This window comes from Rhinopithecus bieti, unplaced genomic scaffold, assembly GCF_001698545.2.
Source record: "Rhinopithecus bieti isolate Rb0 unplaced genomic scaffold, ASM169854v2 scaffold_31548, whole genome shotgun sequence".
Taxonomy (NCBI): Eukaryota; Metazoa; Chordata; class Mammalia; order Primates; family Cercopithecidae; genus Rhinopithecus; species Rhinopithecus bieti.
The window spans coordinates 5,846,014-5,852,372 of NW_016814470.1; the positions used below are offsets into that span (position 1 = coordinate 5,846,014).

The following is a 6,359-nucleotide window of genomic DNA, read 5'->3' on the forward strand; positions in this document are numbered from 1 at the left end:
TTATAGGAGTAAGCCACCATGCCTAGCCACCTAGCTGTGAGATTTTGAGCCAGACTTAGACTAGTGCTCCTTCTCTGCTCATATATCTTACAAAATACCACTTTCTGCAATGGATTTAGTCTTTGCAAATGTGAACTCCTAACAGACAAACTCACCATATAATTAATGATTTCCTTGATTGGGGTCTAAAACTGTTCCCTTTTTTTTTTTTTTTTTTTAAGTATTATTAGGTAAATTTGCTGAGGGATAGGGAAATCCCAAGAGAACAACAGGAAATGGTTTCAGGTAGCTCACTGCATATGAAAAGGTGTTTTCTGCCTGGATCTCTATTTGGTGTGGCCACCTACATTGTTTGTTGCCTATTACAGATTTTTACAGATTTTATTATTACAGTTTTTTTTTTTTTTTTTTTTTTTGAGACAGGGTTGCACTCTGTTGCCCAGGCTGGAGGGCGGTGGCACGATCTCGGCTCACTTGCAGCTTCCGCCTCCCGAGTTCAAGCGATTCTCCTGTCTCAGCCTCCTGAGTAGCTGGGATTACAGGTGCCCGCCACCATGCTTGACTAATTTTTGTATTTTTAGTAGAGATGGGGTTTTACCATGTTGGCCAGGCTGGTCTCAAACTCCTGACCTCGGGTGATCTGCCCGCCTCAGCCTCCCAAAACACTGGGATTACAGGCATGAACCACTGCACTTGGCTTATAGTTGGTTCTTTATAGTTCCAATTTCCATAAGCCAAAGACTGTTTGTTTGTTTGTTTGTTTGTTTGTTTGTTTGAGACAGAGTCTCCCTCTGTTGCCCAGGCTGGAGTACAGAGGCACAATCTCAGTCCACTGCAACCTCTGCCTCCTGCGTTCAAGCGATTCTCCTGCCTCAGCCTCCTGAGTAACTGGGACTATAGACTTGTGCCACTACGCCCAGCTAATTTTTGTATTTTTAGTAGAGACAGGGTTTCACTATATTGGCCAGGCTTGTCTCGAACTCCTGACCTCGTGATCCGCCCACCTGAGCCTCCCAAAGTGCTGGGATTACAGGTACGAGCCACCGTGCCCGGCCAAACCAAAGGTTTTACAAGCTGGAAAGAGCCTTAAGAGATCACTTGATCCTTTCCCCTATCTTTGAGCAGGTAAAATATTTTTCCATTTAGCAGAGGAAGCTCCCAGTGCCCAGAAAGCCTGAAAGTTATCGAAGGTTTCACAGCCAGCAAGTATCCTCATGCTGCAGGACTTATTCCATTCTTGCTGCATGACCATTTATTAGTAATCTTGACTCTTCCAGAAAATTGCAATGAAAGTCAAAAAGAGTAAACTATATGATCATTGGTCGTTTTCTTTTTATCACACATCATGAATTCTTCTAGTCCTAACCATATTTTGATGCATTATTTATAAGAGCCATCTGGTCACAGGTTCCTGGAGAAAACTCTGGAATTTTAAAAAGTCTGCTTTATTTTTTCCAGGAAACACACTGTATAACTCCAATCTATCCTTTACTGGCTCATCAGGGATACACAAGGCAATTTGGATTCTTTTTTTCAATTGAGATATAACTTACCTACAGTAAAGTGCACAACTTCTTTTTTTTTTTTTTTTTAGACAGAGTCTCACTCTGTTGCCCAGGCTGGAGTGCAGTAGCACGATCTCGGCTCACTGCAACCTCCGCCTCCCAGGCTCAAGCAATTCTCCTGCCTCAGCCTCCCGAGTAGCTGGGATTACAGGCGTGTGCCACCATGCCCAGCTAATTTTTGTACTTTTAGTAGAGGCAGGGTTTTACTATGTTGGCCAGACTGGTCTCGAACTCCTGACCTCATGTAATCCACCCGCCTCGGCCTCCCAAAGTGCTGGGATTATAGGCGTGAGCCACCGCGCCTGATTTTTTTTCTTTAAATTATTTTTTTTAGATGGAGTCTCACTCTTGTTGCCCAGGCTGGAGTGCATTGGCATGATCTTGGCAGCTCACTGCAACCTCCACCTCGCGGGTTCAAGCAATTCTCCTGCCTCAGCCTCCTGTGTAACTCAGATTGCAGGCGCCCACCACCACGCCCGGGGAAATTTTTGTATTTTTAGTAGAGATGGGGTTTCCATGTTGGCCAGGCTAGTCTTGAACTCCTGACCTCAGGTGATCCGTCCGCCTCAGCCTCCCAAAGTGCTGGGATTACAGGCACGAGCCACCGAGCCTGGCCAAAGTGCATAAATTCTAAGTGGACAACTCAAAATATTTTTACACGTGTATATACCATATAACTACCACTCAAATCAACATATAGATTGTTACTAGCACCTCTGAAGAATCTTTGTGCCCTATACTAGTCATCACCCTCTAGGGATAACCACTGTTTTGACTTTTATCACCACAATTTAGTTTTGCCTGTTCTTGAACTTCATATTAATAGAATCAGACAGCATGTACTATATTGTATTTGTTTTCTTTCACTCAACACTATGTCTGTGAAATTATTAACCATATTCTAAAGATGCAATTCATCTTCTGGCTCAAGTCCTCAGGGAATCTGTCAAAACCAGGTACATACTATGCTAGCTATACACAGGTATGCATAGTCTAAAAACAGGCAGTTGAGAAAAGAACTTTCTTAAATGACTAAAATAGAATAACCAACCTATGCTACTCTTGTTGCTTTCTACTCTTGCTTCATCAATTTCACTTTCATCTCTGCTTTGAAATGGGATCTGATTCACCCAAGTATTCTCTTTTCTTCTCCCACTAATGGATAAATAGCTTATGCAATTTTCCTTACTTATTTATATCCAGCATTTCCCATTAATGCTCTACAATCATTGGTCTAAAAGGTATAAATGGCCTCAAGCTATAATTTGATGCAGCCCTCTGTCATCAGCAAGAAAAGCATTATTGAGGCCAGGCACGGTGGCTCATGCCTGTAATCCCAGCACTTTGGGAGGCTGAGGCAGGTGGATCACGAGGAGGTCTGGAGATCGAGGCCATTCTGGCCAACATGGTGAAACCCTGTCTCTACTAAAATAAGAAGAAAAAATTAGCCAGGCATGGTGGCGCATGCCTGTAGTCCCAGCTACTCAGGAGGCTGAGGCAGGGGAATCACTTGAACCTGGGAGGCAGAGGTTGCAGTGAGCCAAGATCCCACCACTGCACTCCAGCCGGGGAACAGAGCAAAAATTTGTCTAAAAAAAAGAAAAGAAAACAAAAGCATTATTGGACTTGGTGCAGTCACTCACGCCTGTAATCCCAGTACTTTGGGAGGCCAAGGCAGGCAGATCACTTGAGGCTAGGAGTTTGAGGCCAGTCTGCCAACATGGTGACACCCTGTCTCTACTAAAAATACAAAAAAGAGCTGGACATGGTGGCAGGCGCCTGCAATCCCAGCTACTGGGGAGGCTAAGGCAGGAGAATCACTTGAACCCGGGAGGTGGAGGTTGCAGTGAGCCAAGATCGCGCCACTGCACGCCAGCCTGGGCAACAGAGTAAGATCCTATCAAAAGGAAAGAAAGGACAGGACAGGACAGGACAGGACAGGACAGGACAGGAAAGGAAAAAGGAAAGGAAGAGAAAGAAAGATAAAATAAAAGAAAGATTAAAGAAAGCGAAAGAAAGAAAAGAGAGAAAGAAAAGCATTATTATGCTGTATATTCAGATTCAACCGATATTTACTGAGCACATAAACTCTTTAATGTATTTTGCTAGGTATTATGGAGAACTACAAAATATAGCAAGCATGGGCTCTAGTCTTATGAACATTCAGTCTAGCAGAGAAGCAGTATAGTATGGATATCTACATAAAAGATCATAATGTAAGCTATAAAGTATTAAATAATGACACCATTTGAGTTAAAAGAAAAAAAGATGCTATTCAAATAGCTCAGAGGAAAAGTTAGCTTCTAGTCGGGGTGATGTCAAGGAAGCTTGGTGGGAGAGTATTTATACTAGAAGGATTACAAGAAGTAGGATGCCATGACTAGATAGGTTTAGTCATACAGTGGATGAGGAAAGGGCATTTTAGATAACCATAAGGACAAGGACCCTGAATTGGGAAATCATGCAGCATGTACAAGGAGTGACTGTGCAGTCTGACCAAAGAACAGGCAAGTAATGAAGAAACTGGGGACCCGGGTGGTTATGGATTACCCAGAGCCACAGCACCAGAGAGCCCTAGAATGGTCATTGAATCCCAGGCGTTTTCCTTCTTTAATGTTCCCATAATATGACCAAGTCAACATTTTAGTCACTGCTCTGCTTTATTTACAACAACCCATTATATATTGTCCATTAAGTAATTGACTCAACAAACATTTATCGAATATCTAGTACACTCTAGGCATAATTGGATACTATGGTCTCTAAGGCTGATTTCATATGTGTTATAAAATACTTTTTCCCAAGTGTGGATTAGGGTTAATATAATATTGGGCAAAGACAGCTTGTCTTTGTCTGTGTTAGAATTTTATTGAGTTATACTTCAGAGCAAATACCATAAATAACAAAGACAATTAAATAAACCACAAAAACAGACCTCTGTATCATGTTTTTCTACATGACATCAATACACTGAGTCTTAGCAATGACTGCCCATGTGTTTTTTCCATAACTATGCTTACTTACATTTTAGCAAGGGGTAATACAGGAGGATATGAAACCCTCCATCCTTGAGAGAAAGTTTAAAAACATTCCTAATATTATAGTACAACAAGACTCACTTCCGTTTAGCTTATCAACCACCAAAACACATTTCCCCTTTGTACTTGTTATGTTTTAGTGTAACTGTGGAGACACGGCACTTTCCATGCAAGTGACACGCATGATTTTGGTTTAACGTACTCATTTTCTGAGAAACATTTTAAACTGTGGTCACTATTTTAAAAATTGTGGTCACTATGAGATCTTTGAGCTACTTTGGTATTTCAATGTAAATCCAATACATTTGTTAGCAATATTCATGAGGGAAGAGTTAAGTACCAGGGATTATGGATTCTTTCCAATTCCATCAAACAATTCCTACTTAAAGTTTTGGTGCCAGAAAAAGAAGAAAAAAAAAGGTAATTATGAATTGAACACACTGGGCTATCAGATATTGTTATAAATTGCAGGGTATATCAAGTTGAGTTTTGAGAGTTCTGTTTCCAGGTATATGGCAGGCTAGGAATTCAGACTGCACCTCCCACTGGAAACAATTAAAAAGGCTGAATTGAAAAAAAGAAAATCTTAAACCTCTTAGAAGCACTGACATTGGGCAAGAAAGAAAGAAATTATTAGGTCAAAGAGAAGTGAAGAAGGAATCCAGACAGGTAAATGGACAACGCTGTCCAAGTGTACAACACCAGGAGGCACCATTTGGATTCTATTCACCTAAAGGATGCTCTTGGATTGTTTGATGCTATGGCCCTGAGATCACTGCCCTAAGGGTATTTGCTCAACCTGGTGAACTGCAGCTTTGGCTTCACAGCGGTTCCAGATACAGGAGGTAAAGCCAAGGGCTTGGAGAATTCCATAGGAGGCCATTCTCCCAATAAAGCATGGACCCTTTAGGTGGAGATGAAAACCAGCATACCCATTCATCATCAGGGTACTGCACAAAAAGTTCTTGTGGAATTAAGCATAACTAAGTACTAAAAAATACTGTCACTGAAAGACTGACTTGTGATGGTCTACAGCCAAAACAGGTCCATAAAAGTCTCAGGTTCTTTCTGTAAGTTGAGTAGGCTGGCCCCAGGTACGTGGAAGAAACAAATACAAATCCTCTCTGGAGGAATGTACCCAATAACTCACAAATTATTTTCTAAGAAAACTGAGCAGCTCACAGTAACAAACATTAAGCACTCAAAAAAAATGCTACTATATAAATGAAAACCAGAAGATAGAAGAAACCACATACAATAGAATTAAATGGAAAACGTCTATAAATATTTGAGAAATCTAAATTATCACACATACAAGGTGAAAAAAACATTTTACTTCCTTTTTTTTTTTATTTTTGAGATGGAGTTTCACTCTTGTTGCCCAGGGTGGGTGCAATGGCGCGATCTCGGCTAACCACAACCTCCACCTCCCGGGTTCAAGCGATTCTCCTGCCTCAGCCTCCCGAGTAGCTGGGATTACAGGCATGCACCACCACCCTGGCTAATTTTGTATTTTTAGTAGAGATGGGGTTTCTCCGTGTTGGTCAGGCTGGTCTTGAACTCCTGACCTCAGGTGATCCACCCTCCTCAGCCTCCCCAAATGCTGGGATTACAGGCGTGAGCCACCACACCTGGTCACCATTTTACTTCTTTTAAGAAATAAAAGGCCGGGTGCGGTGGCTCACGCCTGTAATCCCAGCACTTTGGGAGGCCGAGACGGGCGGATCACGAGGTCAGGAGATCCAGACCATCCTGG

General features: G+C 42.0%; 1 long non-coding RNA gene across 1 annotated transcript in view; it reads right to left on the reverse strand.

Moving 5' to 3' along the window:
• Nucleotides 1-6,359, reverse strand: part of LOC108514720 (uncharacterized) — a 76,539-nt gene that overhangs the window by 28,762 nt on the left and 41,418 nt on the right. The window lies entirely within an intron of this gene.